The sequence below is a fragment of the Athene cunicularia genome (assembly GCF_003259725.1).
Source record: "Athene cunicularia isolate RWA chromosome 2 unlocalized genomic scaffold, athCun1 chr2_part1, whole genome shotgun sequence".
In the NCBI taxonomy this organism is placed as follows: domain Eukaryota; kingdom Metazoa; phylum Chordata; class Aves; order Strigiformes; family Strigidae; genus Athene; species Athene cunicularia.
This window is the reverse complement of record NW_020799095.1, coordinates 84537043-84557571: the sequence shown is the minus strand read 5'-3', so window position 1 is coordinate 84557571 and position 20529 is coordinate 84537043. Positions and strand designations below refer to the sequence as shown.

Here is a 20529-nt window from a genome sequence, read left to right as displayed (position 1 = left end):
TGTTTTCTGTCTGTAATTCCTCACTGTTTCTCAAGTCATGCTGTCTCAGTTACAGAAAGGGACATGTTCCTGGAGCTGAATTTCTCATCAATGTGCAGTCTAACTGCTTTTGTGCTAGCAAAACAAAAGGAGTGGTCATTTCTTTCTATTGGTGCCTTCATCAGTCTTAGAGCTGCAGTGTTGGTAGTTAACCACGTTGCAAAGATATGTCAGGAGGCTAAATTAACCTGCAAATTTTCTTCAACAACTTACACATCAAATCACGGGTGTGATCTTTTTCTTTTCAAAAGAGCAGAATATATTGTTTTCCAGTTAGCTGTGACAACTAAATGCTCAATATAGACTGAAAAGTACAAAAAAAAAAAAAAAAAAAAAAAAAAAAAAAGTATTTATTGTGCTTTCCCATATATTATTTATAACTTTTTAAGAAAATGAAAGCTTTGTTGCAAACACATTTCGATCACTGAATGAAAGTGTTCTTTCACATTTCTGAAATGTTTTGAGATCCCCAGAGAGAAGACAATGTGTAAGCCTTACTGTTAAAATTACCACCTCCTCATCCTCAGAGAAACAGTATGCAAAATGCTTATGGCTAATTTTAATGCCGCAGAAATGCAGACACTATTTCTCCACAACAATTTATCTTTTTTTTTTCCCATTTTAAAAAAGTACTTGGGCCCAGGTGATATCAGGTGAAATTCAACAGCAGATGTCCTGTCAAAAGCATGCCAGGCAAGCTGAATTTATTTTAGTGATCTGCTGGCACTCCTGTAAAAATGTCTCAGTGCTATTAACTAAATTGTCTCTGCTCACCTGAAGTGGATTTAAATTCTTTTTTTTCTTGCAGCAAGAACCACACAAGAGTAATCTGATTAGTTGAGAAGCTGCTGGAATGATTAAAGAAGATGCTTAAACTGAAGTGTGGGGCAAGGAACAACAACTAGTACCAGCAGGTTTCTTGCTTTTCCCTTCAAAGACCCAGAAGCAAACTCTACCATCCCATTTCTGTGCCAGTATCCTGGCACGTCTTTGTATAACCATCTTGCTCTGACCATGTTGCTAATGCGATTTTTGGAGATGGGCTGAAACCAAGACCTGAACTGAGAATGCCAAACTCTGAAGTGGCACTTCTTCCTAAATCAACCCACAAGTACGAGTATTTCCACCAAGTCCCAATAGACAGATACAGGCTTCAAAACTGGGCCTTATCTTTCTTTTCTCTTTTTTTCTCCTTCATTAAAAAAATATAAATTCCCTATATTATATTTTAATAATCTGCAGTGTCTTGCCCAAGGAAAACAAGGCTCTGCAAAATATCTGCAGTCTCTCTGGATTAGGAAAGGATTGTTGCTTCTGGTTAGTTGGACAGCACATGCCAGTGACCACAAAATCACAAAGATCTAAGCAGCTAAGGACTGCACGCTCCTAACATCTCCCCAGAGGTTCTGTTGTCCTCAGTGACTCAATAAAACAAAACCTGCATTGACACTCAGCTCCAAACTTTCCTTTGTTGTCTTCTGCAGGCCTGGTAGCTGCCTGTCAACACCATCTTTGGATCAACGTGAATTTTTCTAAGTCTTCAAACCTCCTCTCCCTGCACAACAAACCACAGAGAATGGCCGTTTCTCACCACTGGCTTGCACCCTCCAGACTTGGGATGACAACATGTCCAAAGCTGAAGCAGTCCCACAGCTGGCCCCCCTGCTCCCATCTCAGCTGCACACACTGTGCTGGGAACCTTGGGAAGCAGATCAGCCTGGCTTGCCTGTGACCAGCAGACAAGAAGAAAGGATAAACCTGGCTGGATTTCTGCCTTCCCACATTGCCTAGAGCCAGTTCTTAATCCCAGTGTCTTCCTTCTCCCTGCCACCCTGGGGCAGTGCCAGCAGTGAAGTCTCCCGTCTCAAGTTCATCTGATTTAAACACAAGACCGTCATTTCCTTTCCTGAAGACATACTCCCTTTTCATCACACAATTGTCAATTCCTAGATTAACTTCTTCGACAACATTCTCATTCATTACACCAAACTGATTCATGCCCTGAACACTGCTCATCTCATGCCCAAAGGGAATGCCGCTCCTCTGGAAAAACGGCTGCAATGATGTAATTCATGACTGTAACACAATATGTATGTATAATAAGGCCAAATTGAAGGCACAGAAGAAACCACACATCTGGCTTTTCCCAACTTCCAAGAGCTTGTTTCTGCCATTTTAAAGTTCTTTTCATGTTGTTTTTCAGTGCAATGCTACGTACTGACATTGGTGTGAGTGCCACAGTGGAAACAGATATAAAGAGTCTCTGTCTTGAAGAACATCCTTTCACACAAAAAAAGATATGTAACAAAAAGAGCCTGAACTCATTTGGCCTCACAGAACTTCATGATCTTCACCTCCCACCACCAGCAAAGTGAAATCTACAGGCATTGCAGCCCTGCACCACTACTGGGGGACACACAGGAATTCCTTCAGATATTACAGAAATAAAACTAAACACCATCAAAGTCTATACTGTTACCAGTCTACAATGTGGCAACATTTACAGCTCAGATATTAAAGCCCCAGTGTCCAGCTAACCTTCATTAATAAATTGTTGGGTTTTTCTTCTAGTAAAAAACTTGCACTTTGTGCAACCTCAATATGAAGGCTATGCCTTAACAACTACTTCATTAAGCTTCACTGTTCTAATCAATATCGCGCCCACTTTTTTTCCTGCTTTACAATTAGCATCACATAATCCACAAGTCAAAACACATTGAGAATTTTTAAAATGAGAGTCAGAGCTGCACTGTATGAAGCTACCAATACCAAGGAAAAGCAGCACTATCTTTGGTACTGCCCTCTCCTTCCTTACAAGCCAGAATCCTCTCCCTGGTATGTTCAGTCTGTTTCCATTTCTAAAAAGTGCATTTTTAATATGCTGAGAATTTTAGGCACTCCAACAATTTGTAGACACGTTTGAGCTTATGAATATAAAGGGTCACTCTATGCTAAATCAAAAAGGACTGAATAATCATTTATTTTAAACAAAGACTCTTTTGTTCCCTGAAGTTGTTGCTATGCACATTGATGTGGGAATATAACTTGATCACAGGAAACAAGAAAGCTTTGTAGTTTGCATTTTTTTTGGCTTACAAACACAGTCCTGTTCACAGTGGCCACAAAGACATCACTTGATTTTTCACCAGTATTAATAATGAAACAATCTTTTCTTGCTAACATGTAGTGCTGCACTATTAATACACAACTGTAACACAACAGACATGTCTTTATTGGTTTCGGGGCTGGAAAGTCTGGTTTTTGCACAGTGTTTCTTAGTGTTTCAGACACTAACTGGTACCAGTGACGGGTAATGTCTTACAGTCAGTTGTGCCTCTTCATAGCCAGTTCACACAGTGCAAGCCAGATCTCAGACCTGCTCACACTGCCTCCTGTGCCCTTTTGCTTTCCATTTTGGATATTCCACGAGGTTCTCCATAGCATAAGGCAAGGCTGCCCCAGAGAAACAATCCTCTCAGAGCATATTTGTGCCAGGAGTGATAAAGTTGGAGGCAGAAAAGAACTACCCAAACCCTGGAAGCTATCAGTGTGCTGCTGCTGTGCAGTTGTGAGTGCAGACAGGCAGTCAAAGGAGCTCTCTGGCCTCAGACCAGACCTGGACAGCTCTGGGCACTTCAACAGAACAGGGTGTTCTCATTTGCAGCCACACAGGTTCAAATGCTCACTTGCGCATGGGCCTTTAGCTAAGGAAAATTAGATTACAAAGCATATTTAATTTAAGAATAAATGAAACAGAGACACAGATATGTGAAATGACTTTGGGAGTCAAGGCAAAAAAAAAAACCCTGTTGAGCGGGTCTTCAGTAAGACACTGAAAACCTGGGAACAGTATTCTCTTTGACCGCAACAAACTTCATCTTCACTAACCCTAGCATCAGAGCAAATCAGCTATCACTGCCCTTATCCAGTTACAGCTGAATCACTCTTGGCTCTGCAAGCAGGGCAAGGATGAGAACTTGAGGCTGGAGAGGCAGGAAAATTTCCTCAATTCCCTTCCCAAAGAAAGAGCTGCGCTAAGACTCTGCTTTAAGACTGCCAGGATGTGAAGGCATTGTCTTGTTCCCTGCTGGAGCATGAGCATATATGATATGAGACGCCAAGTGGCTTAGCAACTCAGGAATAGCAACCAATACAAATAATTTCATAAAGCAGCACATGAGGAGATAGTCTTTTTGCCACTGCATGATATCAGTGACACTTTGGACAGCACTTTTCATCTGTCACTGATCTATAATTCACTTGATTTTGTCATGCTGAGTTATAATATGGACTTAGACTGAAAGCAACTTCATCAGTTACCCTCATCTGACAAGGAGAAACTAATATTATTGTATTTTACATGAAAAAACCCTCACAGTATCAGTTAAAAAATGGGAATGGAATGCCTATTTTAAAGACTTTTCTATTAAAAGTAGTTAGATGTGCCTTTCTGGCATTGCTAATACTAATTTTTACTGAGTGTATGTATGTAGTGGTGTTCCACATCAGGAGATGTCAGAATGCACCTAATTGTTCACAAGAATTCTGCAAAAAACAGTAAAACAGGCATATCACAATGACCTTTGTTGGTTCAGTGGCAAAACTGCATCCACTCACTTTAACCTGAAGCAGACTTCCAAATATGTCATGGACATGATGTTAGGTGAGCATCCACAGATGAGTTTGCTTAGGCAGTGGGATTAGTGCAGGACAAGAGAGAACACTGCTGCCTTAACCTGATGCCTTTACCCTAGGGCGACTCTCCTCTACAAAGAAAATCTAGCTGTCAAGTGTCAGTCTGAACTCCGATTAAAACGTTTCTAAGTTTTCAACATAAAACTGCCTTGTTCTTTTCTGAGCTTTGCAACCACTAGAAATAAGCTCAGAAAAATAGAAGTACCTACTTACAACATACGGAAGCTTGAATTTAAATCAACACTTCATGATTTTCTGCCCCCTACCCTAATGTCCAGCAACTAGAATAACATATAGTCAAATTCTCAGGATGTAAAAAACCCACCAACAACAGAGCTCTTGCTTGCCTGTTTTTCTGGCTCTTCAGTTTGGTTCTGCTCTGTTAAACTAGGATGAAATCACAGCAAACACTACACTAACTCTTCTGTTAATTAACAACCTGCTTCGCAACTGCACTTTTCATTCCCAGAAAGAGTGCTGCATTTTCACAAAGTATCACTTGTAGTAAGGCATTCAAACATGCTAATCGCAGCTTTGCCTCCCAGGGAGATGTATGGGCTTACTCTGCATTAGTTAAAGGCTTCTGAGTTGATTTCCTTTTATTACGGTTATTTTAGCTATTTGGAAAAAAAAAATAGAATTTGTTTTATTTTTGCAAACTTGCACAAATCCAGCTCAAGAACAGATAAAATGATACTCGCATACTCCGATATGCTTTACAAAGTAACATATAACCCCTCTTAGGTTTACAGCAGTGTCATAGAAATGCAGATAGGAGGGGGCTGGGAAGAAGAACTCTTCAGTCGTCTGTTTTTTTCCACACAGGCTACTCTGCACTGCCTATGATGGGAATGGGACAGAGAAACAACTTCAGACTGCAAAGCAGATGTGACTGTAAATTGCAACATATGCAAATCGTTCGGTGTAGCTTCCTATAAACATTGCATATTCATTTATTTTATGATCCTCACTTCTATTGTCATTATTTCAGGCTTTATTTTCATCCGGTTGCTGGGTACTCATAACAAAAATTGAAAAGTTTAGTCACAAGACAACAGGATCCAAGACTTGGTTACTGCAAATACCTGTTTACTTCAAACACTGATAGCACACGAAGAAAGAATCTGGGTCAAAAAAGAGCAACAGAGGATGCTACCTGTCTTTGTACTGAATAGCAGGCAGCTGGGAAATTGGCAAGCTTTAGCACAAAAACAGTAGGAAACTGCTTCAATGAGATTTTTTTTTTTTTTATAAGGGCATTTTAAGTGTTCAGCCAAAGTAAGAAAACTGGATGGTTTTTGTTGAATTAATGCTTCACTTTCCAATAAAACTAAGCATCTATAGCTCCCATTTCTGTATCGGTGCAGCAGTGAATTGCATCTTGCTGGGAACGACAGTGCTGATTGTATTGCTAAACAAATTAGCAGGGGACTGGACCTGTGGGTCTGGAAAGAAGCGCTCTTCAAAATAGTTGTCCACTGCTAGGCAGGGAAAGAGAGAGGAGATGCCTCAGAGCACACTTTATTAGGAAACTGCCTAGGAAGAGAAGCCCCAGGGATCTTGCTCTATTTTAAAAGCAGCTGCTATACTGATAACATATGATAATCTGCCTGGAGGATTCTAGGGTAATGTTGTAACTAGAATAAAATTGATGATGCAATCTTTGACCATGTATAAGTGGTGGGAGATTATACAATATTAAGAAAAAGATGAAAACCAGGACACTGCAGGAAGAGAATGTCTGGAGTGGATGAGAAGTAAGTTAACAGGGAATGGAGAAATGAACACAGTGGAGCCAGAGAGCCTCAGACCAAATTACAATGAGTCATGATTCTCCAAAATAACAAATCAACATAGACATATCCAGTCATCACCCAGACAAGATGGCACTTTCTGAACCAGATCTTGAAAAGAGTAATTTGTTGCTTGAAACTGAGCATTAGGATAAGCCTTTTTTCAATGAAATGTCCAGCTAATACCTTTTTTAAAAGAAGAAAAAAATTGATAGACAAACACATTTGCTTATATAGATGTTACTTTTTGAAGGTGCAGCCCTATTTGAAAATGTCACAGAGCATGAGTAGAAGGCTCTTCACAAGTCCACACACACTAAGCTTCACAAGTCCACAGCACATTATGCATCGTTAATCTAGATGTATTTGTACACACATATGGACAAAGCTAACAATTTTGTTTTTAAATCCTTTTTCTGAAAATATATAGGCCAATCACATATACAAAGCCTTTACTACCTTGATCTCACTAGATGTTTTTTTCAGTGGGATTAATAAATGTCTAGAGTAAATTAATTTAGTTTATTGGTATTACTGGACACGGAAGGGCAGGCAGATCAGGCTCCAATCTACAGTGTTAAAAACAGATACAGTTGCTATAGGATTTTTAAAAATTGGACCTTAATTTAAAATAAATAATTTAAAAAGTTCCTCTAAATCCATACTTCCTTACAAAAGCTCAGGACTCCTCTTGTGGAAGCCACCTGGAACTCTGCCATGAGAATAAATGGCAGCCATATCAGTGGCAGTAGAAATGGTAGATAAATTAATTGCCTACAAGATCACCTTTATTTAAAAAAAAAACCATCGGCATAAGATTAATTTGACACAATGTAGATCTTAGGCGTTACAGAGTCAATTAGTGAAATGAAAAGTTAAGGTAAATCCATCACCATCAACTAATATGTATTAAAGATAATATTGTCTCTTTGCTATTCTTACAAATGCAATGGCATTTACCCTTAGGCTATTCCTATTCGGCTCCTGTAGGTGAGCATTAGCCTGTGTCATAATGATGCTCAATAATATATACACTTTAACGGGCTATTTTCTTCATGTAAAGATGAACTGCCAAGCAAAAAGACTACATCCCTACTCCTGCTTTAGGATGTATTAAAGGACTCAGTAGCAGGATCGTGCATTTTTGCTTAAATGTTGTGTGCTAATGTCTTTTGTATTGCTTTTTCTTTCAGCCCCTTCTTCAGGGAGGGGCTCTAAGCAATGCAGCATCTTGTTTAGAAGTTTTACCGTTTGCATCTTTTGAAATACACAAGCTGCTTTAGCTTTGAGAAGATTTTGAACTTGCAAATTTTCTAGACCTGCGTGTTTCCTCCACCTGCAAAAAAAGGGGCTGTTGGTTTTGGGAACTTGCAGAAAGCCTAAATACCTGTCAGCTTCCACTCCCACACACCTTCGAAGAGGTGAAGCATAAGCCCAGGCTCCTCAGCAAACAAGCACGTTGTTGCACTTGAAGGCACAGGCACTGCCGATCTGGGAGCTTCGAAGAGGGACAGCCTGCAGCCACCCTGAAAACTCAAGGCACATCTGGTCTTGTTTCCACAAAGGGGAACCTCAGATGGGGCATGCTGACAGCCCAGTGGAAAGCGCGACCCTGAACTGCTGTTGTTCCGAAAGCCCCTAAAACTTCTTTGGATGACTTTGCTCATTTATTGTCCTCAAGAATCCCCACTCCTACTGCTTAACCTACAGTGACAGGCAGACTGTCAGTTCCCAATACAGATTAAACAGACACAAGAGCAAAAAGTAAAGAACAAGCACAAGTGTTTTCTCTTAGGAAACCAGGCCCCGTTATCAGTACTGCGGTGATGCAGAGGTGGTTAAAATGTTTGAGATGAATGACAGGGCCCAGTTTTCCAAGAAGACACCCCACAAAGTGTCAGCTCCTTGATTGGGCTCTTCTTCGTTCAGATAAAGAAAACCTCTGAACTAAGTTCTTCCCTGGTACATCACAAGAAGCTTTATATTGCACTATATTTACAATGACTGCTAGCCCTGGCTAGGCTGGGTGAAAGGTAAAAGTGTCCTTTGCCTCTCTCTAATGAAATGAGGAATGATACTCACCCTGCAAAGAGCAGGCTTTGTCCTTTGCGGACATGGCAGAAGGGCTGTCCTAGGCATTAGCATTATAGGAGGCAGGTGAAAAAGACAGTTGTCAATCTCTCATGCCTTGCCTGTTGTACAAAATGCACTGTGTTAGAACTAAATTGCACTGCTAATGAAATCATATTGTTAAATGAAGCCATTTATCATGGACAAACATTAATCAAAACTAATTCATTTTTAAACACTGTACATGTTAAAAATAGATGATCACTGAAGTCTTCCTTTGCTGAGAAAACAATTAATACATGACAGGACTCCCACTCCCATTATAGGCATCACCAAGCTTACATGGGGGAATGCTGTGGTGAAAAAGACATTTTTCTCTAAATGTCACCCTGCTGTCCTCTCCCATTCCTGCCCACCAGCTTTGAAGAGGGCAAAATACAGCTCTCTGTTGATTCACCAGGCACATTTTCAGCCATCTCAATGAATGAATCTGAAGGTAGAAACAAAAGAATCGTAGCATTCTGTTCCACACACTGAACCCCAAAGGTCTTGATCTTGAAATGTCACTGGTCAGAGACGTCCAAATAAATATGCTTCAGCAAGAATTTTAACCTTTCATGAAAAGGTATAAGTACTTTCAAAGGATATATATCTTCAACACAAATACAATGTATACAAATAAAAACAAATCCAACACCACAGCTAGTCTTTAATGACACTTAATTTAAATAACAAAACAAGAATTGAGTGTTCATAGAACTGGCAAAAGATTAAAAAGACCATTTTCCCTTCAAACTGCTAATAAAAAAAGCCTCCATTTCCATAGATGCTTCCCAATGCATTACCTTTTCAGTAAGAAGTGCTAGGAGATCTAATCAGAGACAGATGCTTACTGAAACACAAATCCACAGCCAGTTGCTTCTTCAGACAGCAAAATTCACCTAAGAGTAATTAGCCTTTTGAAGAGGACCTGTGAGCTTTAAGCCTCTCTTGAACTTTCAAACTAGGGTTTAAGTAAGATTTAGGAGAGGTATAGTTATTATGTTGACCACCTGCCTAAACACTTAACTTAGGTGTGAAGTAGAGCATATGGGAACACGTATCAGTGGTGTCAAAGGCCGACAATACATCTAATAAAAAACCTGCACAGGAACCTCCAATATTCATCGTCCATTGCTAGGAGTCAGGTATCCACCATCCATGCAAGTGCATCTGAAGTCCTCCTTGAGTTACTTGAACATAAAGTTGCACCAGGTCAGGTCAGTCTAAAAAGCTGAATTTGTTTGCCGAAGTCCACATCTCTTTTCTTGCTGTATTTCAGTACCAGCTGCAGACTTCTTCTAAAGCTGCAGTATTCTATGCATTTATGTATTTATTTAGTAAACTTAAGCCTCTTATCAACACTGACAAATAGTCCAAGTTAGTAGTCACAGAGCACAAAAATCCTTGGGACCAGTCAGTTTTATTTAGGTTTGGCACCAGTGACTCTATCCAGTCTTTCTTTTGTCCAGCAAAAAGAAAGTCCCCAGCCACACTTTCACCTCATCAACACAAGCTCAAGCTTTTAAGAGCAACTGCTCCCCAAGTGTTCTGCTACAGCCCTCATTTTCAAACTGTTGAGGTTTGCCATCAACCTCAGTGACACAGGAACTCCAAGACCACTAATACATGAGGGCCAGAACAGGGAGAACTGGGTGAGCCGCTGTAGAAATGCTGTTGGCAGGCTGTCACCTGGCTTTGTTCTCATCTCTCTCTTCAGTTTCAGTATCTTTATTCTGATATAAACTCCACAAAATTTCTCTGTTTTTCTCTTCTTATCCATATGGATCATAAAAATGGCTTTTCCTCAGCTACATAGCTGAGTAATGGTATTCAACCAGTGAACATGGAGGTATGTGTCCAATCCATGTAACACGTTGAAGGAAGTGTGGTATCAGAAAGGGGCAGGATGGCCAGCTGAAGAGAAACTGGTGCAACTTCCTACTCTGTCGTAGATCTGCTGAATGATCTTGGGTGACCACTGCTCAGTGTGCCCTTCTGTAAGCATGACTAACAGTCTTGATGCTTTTCAGTTCAAGGCACTGAGAAATCTCTTGGGGACACATACTAAGAGATTAGTTAGGGTATAGCTAGAGATGTCTCATTAAAGGGACAGAAAGAACTGAAATGCTCAGAAACCTCTAAGAGCCTCTCCACAGCATCAGGTGGTGCCTTGTCCCGCTGTATGGATAAAGCTATTTTGATGCAAGTAGCTGAGAAGCAGTTGTGTCAAAACCTTCAAAATTCAGTAATAAATTCTGGTTTGATCATCTTTTCTCCATTCCTTCCAGAAAGGCAAAATTTCAAATCAAGGGGGTATCTTACATCCTTCTCCCTTCTCCCCCAAGAAAGTTTAGGACTGAATCTTAAATGTGTGGATGCTGGTTCAGCCATTCATACATTTGTGTTGAAAAACAAAACCAAACCTACATTTATTAGCTGGAAAAGTCATTCCAGGAAGCTGTGAGAAAGTAAAACATCATTGGGGAGCTCATTTAGAGAAAGCACAGCAGGATGTGCAGTCACAGAAAAACAATATTCAAAAAATCTGACCTAGATAACAGTATTTCCTAGTGACTAGAATTCATTAAAAACAACATATTAATAATGTACTGCATTGGATTCTTTGAAGCTAGAGTGCCACATTCAGTTTAAATAACCCAACCCAGCTAAAAATAAAAGCAACTTTTGTGGTTTTCCTTTAAAAAAAAAACAAAACAAAACCAACAACAACAAAACACAAAGAAAGAAGAGATTTCTGCTAATAAGAAGCAGCTAATAATGTCAGTATGAAACAGAGCTCTGACTTTGTATGGTTTTATACAAGTGAATGCTTTCTTTGGTTACGAGAGAAGCTGATAAGCTTTCAGACCTGAGTGCCGGGTTGAAAGGGATTCCAAATGCAAAAGCAAAACGTAGCAGAAAGTCTCAAAATTTTACACACTATAAACCATTTTCACATAATTTTAGTGGAAAATCATGAAGATTAAATTATGCTGTCTCACAGTAGCAGTGTGTTAGCACATGTTAGGAAGTCTCCTTCAAGACTTTTCTACTTCCCTGTTTCTCCCTGAGTGCCACAGTGAAAAAAATCCTTCTTACAAAAGAAAGCTCAGTTCACACAGAGAGGGAGAAGGGAGAATCAAACTCTTTCCTACTTGAGAAGGTTTTTGAGTTATGTTGAGTACAACCCCAGGTTACCTCTCCATTTCAAGAAGCTACTCACATGCTTCTATACTCGAAGTTAAGCATGTGCTTAAGCACTATACTAATGCCAAAGTGCCCTTCTCTATCAACCCTATATTCACCTTAGAAGTAGATACGGTTTACTTTGAAGGCTTTACTGACACATAAGCATGAATAAAGAGATGAGATTCACAGACTTGTCCAGTACATCTTTTCCTGTAAAAATAACATGATGCATCACAAAATATTTTCTAGTGTAAATTCATAACTTTAGATCCCTGCAGAAGGTCCTCTTGGACATCTCCATGTCTGAAAAAGATACTCTCCTCACCCAACAAAAACCAGTCTAATCTCTAGCTTAAAATTTGCTGTAACAGAAGAAAACACACCTTCATGTTTACCACATTCAATGAGTTTGACAGTTTCTTGAAAGTGACCCCAGAAGCTGCTTTGAATGTTACAACTGCTTTATACCTACTGACTGTATGGCTAGCCGTTTGTCACTTGATAGTATTTATTTTTGCCCTGAAACAATTAGAGGAGACAAACTAAGATGTTATCTTTTATAAAACACTAAAACAATGTAGGTAGATGAGTGTGCTCCATTCTAGTCATTATTTACTTAATGCCTGTATTCGATATTCACTTCCTATCCATCAAGCCTTCTCCAAGCAAACTCATTAAAGACGGTCAATTAGACGATGACTACAGTTACTATCTACTATAGGGCCCATTCACTCTCTGAAGATAGCAAAGTACGGGTCAACAATGTTGCAGGAAAGAAAAAAGGTTCACTGTAACTTCTGCAACCTGGACAGTAAGCATTCTGCAAAACAATCCCTACTGGATTTAACAGCAGTGACTGAAGAAGTTGCTGGTTCTCCTATCCTCTTCCCACACCAGCCCATTGTCACAGTTAAATCTGATGAGTTAGTGACTCGAAGTCCCCAGACACCTCAACGCAGAAGCTGCCTCAACATCAAATAAAACCTGAAGGTGGATTACGCTTGCCCTCAGGCTGGGAGCTGCAGCAGTTGGGGAGCAGACACACTGCTTTTTGCTATTTTTACCTCAAGGATAAGGAATTCCAGCAGAGGCAGGGCAAAGTAATCAGCAGTAACTTCTTAAACTGCCTTGGCCTGAAGCAACAGAGCTCTTCAATCACAGCCCAAGGAGCAAAACCCAGCCCTGCTCCCCCACCTGCTCCATATAAGTTACCCACAAATGGATTTGCTAAAGTGAGCTGCAATTGTCTTTCTTTTGTTGCCCCAGTCGCTGACAAATCTCTGGAATGAAATTTGTTATAACTCATTTCACCAAGCAGATGAAATTTCTTCTTAGACAGGCAGTTCTGTGCAGCTTTCAATCTTAGGCAAATTTGCAAACTTACCAGAACGGAATTTGAACAAAATAGTCTCATGTGTTTCAACTGATTTTACTCTTGCATTTTAGAACTACTATTTTCAGGCCTCGCAGGCTTACATCATCTCCTTGCAGAGCCAGTAATCAGAAGTTAAACTTGGTATCTTGGAGTCAGTGCTCTCCCACCTGGGATTTCTGCGTATCATCTCAGCAGCTCTAACACAACCGGTGCCTGTCCAAGTGTCTCTAGTGACAGAGACTGCTTGGTACTCATCTGCAAGACCTCCCTAGCATTTTCTTTTCTACTCTCAAGAACAACACATTACTTCACTGTATTCAGCCTTTAAGCCTATCTACAATGCAAAACTGCTACAAGGTCCTCCTGCTGCTTTGAAGATTTCTGGCAGCAACTGTTACTGGAGATTGATTTACTCCATTTAGTACCTAGCATTTCTGTATTAGTTTCCATCATCTCCAAGTTCAACACATGGTTACAGGCTGAGTGGATAGCACAGGCTATGCTGCTCTTCTACTATCAAGAGTGCATGCTGCCTTCATCCTCTGCCCAAGAACGGAAAGGTAAGGTTGCTCTCAGTTTTCACCTGATCCCTTTCTACTTGAGAGGTTCTGAAAAAAACTATTCCAAACGATTTTGCTATTTTACTGTTCAATCACACTCATGATGCTTTTTTCCTGTAATTGGATGTATATTTCTCCTTTGGAGGACACCATTTCCACTGAATAGCATACAGTCAAATAACCCTTCCTCCTTACCTGATGTTCCATATGACTGATTTGGGACACTACACCAACCCTGGCAGCTAAAATTGTCTAAACTGTTTAATGCTTAATAAGGGAGTTTCTTCTTGCATGCATTAATCTGAGGTTTCTACTTTCAGCCCCTCAAACTCCAGAAAAGGGAACAGCTTGCTGGGTTTTTTTATTTATTTACTTCATTTTACTCGAGCACCTTCTTGTGAGGAACATTTCACTACAAGTTTGGATCTAAAGAATTAAATTCTATGAGAAGTTGGCAAGAACAGTAGGAGACTGACAACCACAATGTACCATGAAGTAAATGGACTTATATTAGGTAGGGATACTGCATTTAAGCTCTGAAACAGGAGCTCATTCTATGGGAATGTCTATCTGACCTCTATTACACTAGGGGCAAATCAGGAGCAACTTCAGGACATTGACTGGATTTACAACAATAGAGAAGGAGATAACTGGTTTTATATTATGTACTTCAAAAAGTTGAAGCAGCCTGTAGGCCTATCATCTTCCTCCCAACCCTGAATCTATACAGATTCACAGGATGTAGTTCAGGAAAACAACAACAACAACAACAAAAACCAACAAAGTAACTAAGACTCTCACCTGCACCTTTTGTTTTTCCAAGATAAGTGTTCTGGTCCTACTTAATTTTCACACTAAGGTCAGCAAACAGTTACCCAAACATCTGCAGTACTTCCTTGAATTCTCCTTTATTTTCTCCATAAGGAAATACTGGAAAGTCTGTCTTTATGGAAGCTGCCCAAAATCTGTACTTAGGCTATGACTAAACATTGCTTTGGATTGCTCAAGTCCCAGATTCAGTAAAACAGGTAAATTTATGCTTAGGTTTATTTCTACTGAGCTAAAGGCTTACCTGTATGCATAAGACTCACTGAAACCAAAAGGATTTAAAACATGTACTTATATTTACACAAGAGAGAAGGATTTAAGAATAACGTTCAACTGCTCTATGGGGACAGGACTTAAATTTCATGTGTTACTTGCCTTAACTTGCTTAAAACTACTGCTCTGTGTTTCTGTGATATCACAATAATTAAGATGTGACTGCAGAATTGGCAAATCACACTCTGTACCCCTAACCTACTTTGCAAAGAATATACTTATAAATTAATGTAATTAAGGTATCCTAGACATATCATTCATTGGCTGTACCATGCTCTTGCCCTTCTCTTTTGGGATTATTTTACTATCTGTCTGGTTTACTTCACCAGGAATAGAAGATTCCCAATTTCCACATGAAGACTTGCTCCCATCATTGGGAGATAATGTATTTTCAAGTTCAGATAAGGTAAAATTAATATGTCAAATTAATGAGCCCTCTCAGATTAATGCCACAAATTATCATTATTTCAGTCTCTACTATAGACATATTGGAAGAGGCTGTGGCTTAAACCATTGTCTGAAATATTTATTTTGGTGACTGTAGAATCTAGTCAGACCCACAAATAAAAATCCAAATTATCCAAAGCAATTGATAGTTACACTGCTCTTCAAATTCTTAATGTCTCTGTAAATTATACATACATCAAATTTTCTATCAGAAATAACATTTTATAAAATGAAAATCTAACTGCAGAAGGATACAAGTAAATGACCTTTAAATGACTTTAGAAAAGTTCTTTTGCATTTACTAAAACAATGAATTTAAGTCCCACATCTCAGGCTTGAAAGCCCAGTAGCAGTTGTTTAGCAAGGTAAGGGAGCAAGTGCAAATCCAGTAAGCAGCTGACACATTTATAACATCATTCAGTGATGATTGTCACATGATGATCTCCACATACATGTATATAAATAGATAAATTTTTAACCATATATATAGTTTATAAGGGCAAGAAAAATGCATACATAGATTATGTGTAACAATATTGAAATTGCACCAGGTTGTGTATTAAATTAATGGAATTTTCAATTATACAAATATTAGTACTTAAAAGTAGCAGAAAGGATCCATTTCACTGGAGATTTTATAAAAATATTATTCCCTGCTTTGCTTGTGGTTGTGCTCCTTGGACTTATTACTGCAATTCTCTTGCAGTTCGGTTAAATGTCAATGCTCCAATTACTTTAATAGTCAAACTGTGCGCTATTTTCACCACACAGTCATTCAGGCTTGTCATGTTTGACAAATCCAGTAATTGAGATGAACTCTTGGAGAATACTGACATGCAACCAGTCATTTCCTACTGCAGAACATTGACCTCTGCAGCGTAAACCACAGAGGATTTATTCAGCAGCTTGAAAATACAGGCTTGTTAAATTGAAGATCATCATTTCACACAACTCCACTCATTTCCTTGTTTATTCACTTTATATCCCATTGGGGTAGGAATTAAAACATTAGGAGCTTTGAATAAGCCTGGAAAAAGGACTAGAACAAATATTCTGAAAAACTATCGTAAATTAAAAATTGCCTAACAGATTACTAGAGGCTGAGTACACTGTCAAGCAGCTTCAAATCCAGCCTCAATCCTCCCCCACCCCAAAAAAGCTGCACCCCACCCCAGTTTCAGCTCATTAACAGAAGAAGGTATTATACAAATTATGTAAAGTATTTACTGAACAGTGCTTGTTTCAGTCATTACACTACATAGGCCCTTGCTAAGGCCTTTTTATTTTTACTGTCCCTCCACCATGATGTCCTGCAGCCAACGCACTGAAACCTCAGGACTACCCCCATTTACCTCGGATTCACCGAGTCAAGCAGAAGCACTGCAAAAGCACCAAGTGTGTACTTGCTGCACTGGCAGGTCCTTGGGTGATGCCTCTGGGACAACTGTCAGTATTTGACAGGTCTGGACAGCTACAGGCCCATCACATTTGTATTGAAAAACAAAAAAATATTTTGCAATGCCAGAGAAAGTGCTACAAAGGTTTGGGATGAAGGTGCAACCTCATTCAAATGCAATACTGAAGCTCCCCTTTCATTTACATCAACTGGGAACACGATGCTACTTTTTTTATAGTTATGAAAATTGCTATGGATGTTTCTACCAGAATTTAGCACTCCTTTGGACGAAGTGCTAACATTTCATAAAAAAAAAAAAAAAAAAAAAAAAAAGAGTTGTGATCAAACAAAAGCAAATGGTTGATAAAATTACAAAGAACAAATAATCCACACAGACAATACCAGCTTCCCAGAAATGACCAAATGAAACATCCCTCTGAATGCTTCTGACTGCCTTTTTCAGAGACAGTGCCTGGTCTAGGACACATGTCACCAACCTGGTCTATAAGAGACCTTGCTTCATGTTGATCTCCCAAAGATTTTTTGCTTGATCTTGGGCAAGTGAATTCATTTATCTATTTTACAAGCCGATTGATTGCTCCTCCCTGGAGTCTTTGAAAGAAATGTGTTAACTGTTACAGGTCACTCAGATTCCACAGGGGATAAAGACCTCTTAAGTACCAAAGACAGCATGTCCATATAATTTTTTTAATACATACTAATTCACAAGCAAGTGTATGGCAACCACCGAGGCTGAAAGGGCAAAAGCAATCATCTGAGAAGGCTGAACTAAAAGTCTCTTGTAAGAAATGAAGAGCTAGAGATTACTTGTGCAAAAATTCTACAGTTCAAATACCCAATAGAAAAGTTAATAACTAAAGAGCTACACTCTGATTAAATTACTATATGTTGATTTTCACAGTTTCCTTCCGGTATTACTTGTTCAGCAAGACAGACATTGTCCACCTGTGAGACAGAGACCAGAAACCTATGAAGGCTACTTAGAACATCTGGTAGTGTACAAATTCTAAGAGCTGGTGAGCGAGAACAATGCCCTCTCTCACTGCTGAGGTCACTTAACCCTTACAAAGAGGAAGGCAGTAACTGTCTCTTCAGCTGGAGGCTCCAGATTCTGGCCTTTTTCATGGGAATGAACAAGTTCTTCATGAAAGATGGTGGTTAGTTACTCATACACAATGCATTCAAACAGAAATTAGCCTGTGGTACAGCGCTGCCGACAAGAAATTCACTGCATTTACTTTTAGGAGTGACTCAAAGAGAAATAGAGGGCTGACTCTAAATCACGGTCCTTTTGATGGTCTCGGTATCTCCACTGGTCATGTGCACTGCACGTCCATCCCTAGCAAGTAGTGCATTTGCTGAGATCGTTAATTCACTTTCTGCCTGTTCTCATGACACAGACCCAGTTGAGTCTTGGGATGAGGAAAAAACAGTAACAAGAAGGTCATAAGGGAGACTAGGCACTCTCCCAACGTATTGCAAGCTGAAGGACAGTGTTTCCTAAAGGCAATATGGTCTCTTGCAGCATCTGCATGTGACTGCAGCTGCTGAAGGAGTTTCCATAAGTGTCAAAGCACTACACAGTTCTAATCTGCAGAGCATCCTTAGGCACCACCACCACAAAGAGTTTAGCTTGGGTTTAGCTATAAACACCCATGGCTAACACGCATTAAGAGGGAAGAGGGCTGCTACCTCTCCAAGGCAGAGCCACAAACCCTGAAGACTGCACATGTGCAACAGTGGTCAGTACTCTGTCCTCCTCCCCACTAGTAGAGAAGTACTCTGCTATAAGAGTCCCTGTCAGTCTTCCCAACTGAGGGAAAGGTGGTTATATCCCATCTGCCACTGTGTGCTGGATCAATATCTTTTCTTCCTCCTTCCCAACACACCTGTTGGTAGATGATTATATTACATCAGTAGTCTGGAAAACTTCACATCACACGAACCTGGAGCAGGAGATGAATCTTTTCCACCCAGAGACATCAGCCTTACTACCCATCCTCCATGTCTTCACCACCTCCCATAATAGTGGGGCTCTGGCAGAAAGCCTTCACCTTTCCATTAATGAGGAGCAAAGCAACATGCTAATGGAGCATACCTAGTGCTCTGAGGTCTGCACTGAGCTACCTACTGCTCAACAGGTAGAGTTTGGGGTGTTGGTTATCATGTGTGACGCTGTAAACAGGCATCAGATAACTGCTCAGTCCAGCTCTGGGAAATGGGGGAGAAAGTATTCTCCTGTCACAAGACACAGTGAACCTGAAGTTATTATCCCTCTCCCTTCCCCAGTAAATCCAAGACTGGTCTGATGCATTCACATGACTGTCCCTCTTCCTGCACCATCTTGCCATAGCTGCAGAGTGGATTCTCACTGTTGTACAAAAAATACAGGACTGCAACTCCAATACTCTTCATAAGGGCAACAAAGTATAGGCCACAGCAGGGAGCGAGTTCCTCAGACAAACTGGAACACAATGACCCTCCCGGTGTGATTAAGGAAAGCTGATCCTTATGGCAGCAGGTCTGCACTGGATGACGTTTTGAGGTGCCTTCCAGCACTCTTTCCTATGACTCTACTTACAAAGCCCCATTTATCAAACAGCATTTGTGGCAAAGGCAGAGCTTGTGTTCCTAGGAGGTACATGCAATATTTTGGCTTGCTAACTTGATTTGTTACTATGCAAGATTATCTATGCTATCTGGTCACTAACACACAATTCAGATTAGTTGCCAATGGTATTTAAAATTTTATTCATAGGTTTAGCATTGATAAATAACACAAAAAGAGGACACATTAGCAGGTGGCTAATAACTAAGGAAGTGTCTGAGAAACTGCTTTCTAACATTTCCATTTTGCTGCCTTACAAAGCAACCTACTCTAGAAGAGATAGCTGCTAATAATTACATGGGAGATAAACATGCCATGGAAAACTCTAAATTTACATGACATGGTTTTCTGCATAAAAATCCAGGCAAAAATGTGTTCACAGGATATCTGTTCCAGATATTTGAAGGGGGAGCTGTCTCATGAAATTAATCTTTTCTTTTAATAATCTGTCTTCAGTATTTCCTAGGGAACATGAGGCTGTCAAAACCACTTTTGATGGCTGTTTCAGAGTCAGCCATGTCTTTTGACAGTTTGAAAACAGATTATCACATCCGGTATTTGTTTTTTTCATGCCACACCCTTCTCCGCAATCAAAGATCCATCCATCCAGATGTTTGAACATCTAGTCAGAAGAAAAGTTTGCTCTTGCAGAAAGAGGCAACAAGGAGGAAGGAGCAAAAGGGCAGGAAGAAAGCGTTATTTATGGCTCTAAAGGGAGAAGCAAACCCACATGATGATCAACCAAGAGGACTGCGGCTTATGCCTTCCAAAGATGTTACTTTGCAGAGTATCCTGCAAGCAAGGAAACGGGTGTCTTGGCTTCTAGGAGACTCTAGGATGGAAGGAGAAGAAATGATACGGGGAACTTATAATATACGTTTAAGGATATGTTTAAAGCTGTACACTCTTCAGGAGGTAAATACAAGACAGGTATCTTGCTGCTTTGTGGAAGAAAAGGGATTGTATTAGAGTATTTTCCCAGAGCTGTAACAATTTAAGAAAGTATAAACATCCTTTCATCAATAATTAGATAACCAAAGAGCAGGGAAAGGCAAGTTTATTTACAGACCTGAAAACATATGTATGTTTGTGGGCTATTGATCATACATAAATGTTTAACCACAGTATATTTAAATAGTCATTTGCTCTCAGTTACAAAACTAACAAATATTTCTTGCTTTAAAAATATATTT

General features: G+C 39.8%; 1 protein-coding gene across 2 annotated transcripts in view; it reads right to left on the bottom strand.

Moving 5' to 3' along the window:
- The window catches only part of LOC113476409 (poly(rC)-binding protein 3-like), a 146054-nt gene that overhangs the window by 81024 nt on the left and 44501 nt on the right, over positions 1-20529 (bottom strand). Inside the window, exon 1 of one of the 2 annotated variants that reach the window (XM_026841964.1) lies at positions 8610-8705. The exons of the other annotated variant lie outside the window; for it this stretch is intronic. The gene's annotated coding sequence lies outside the window, so the exon portion shown is untranslated. Of the gene's footprint in view, positions 1-8609; positions 8706-20529 lie in introns of those variants that run through there. 2 annotated transcript variants of the gene reach the window in all.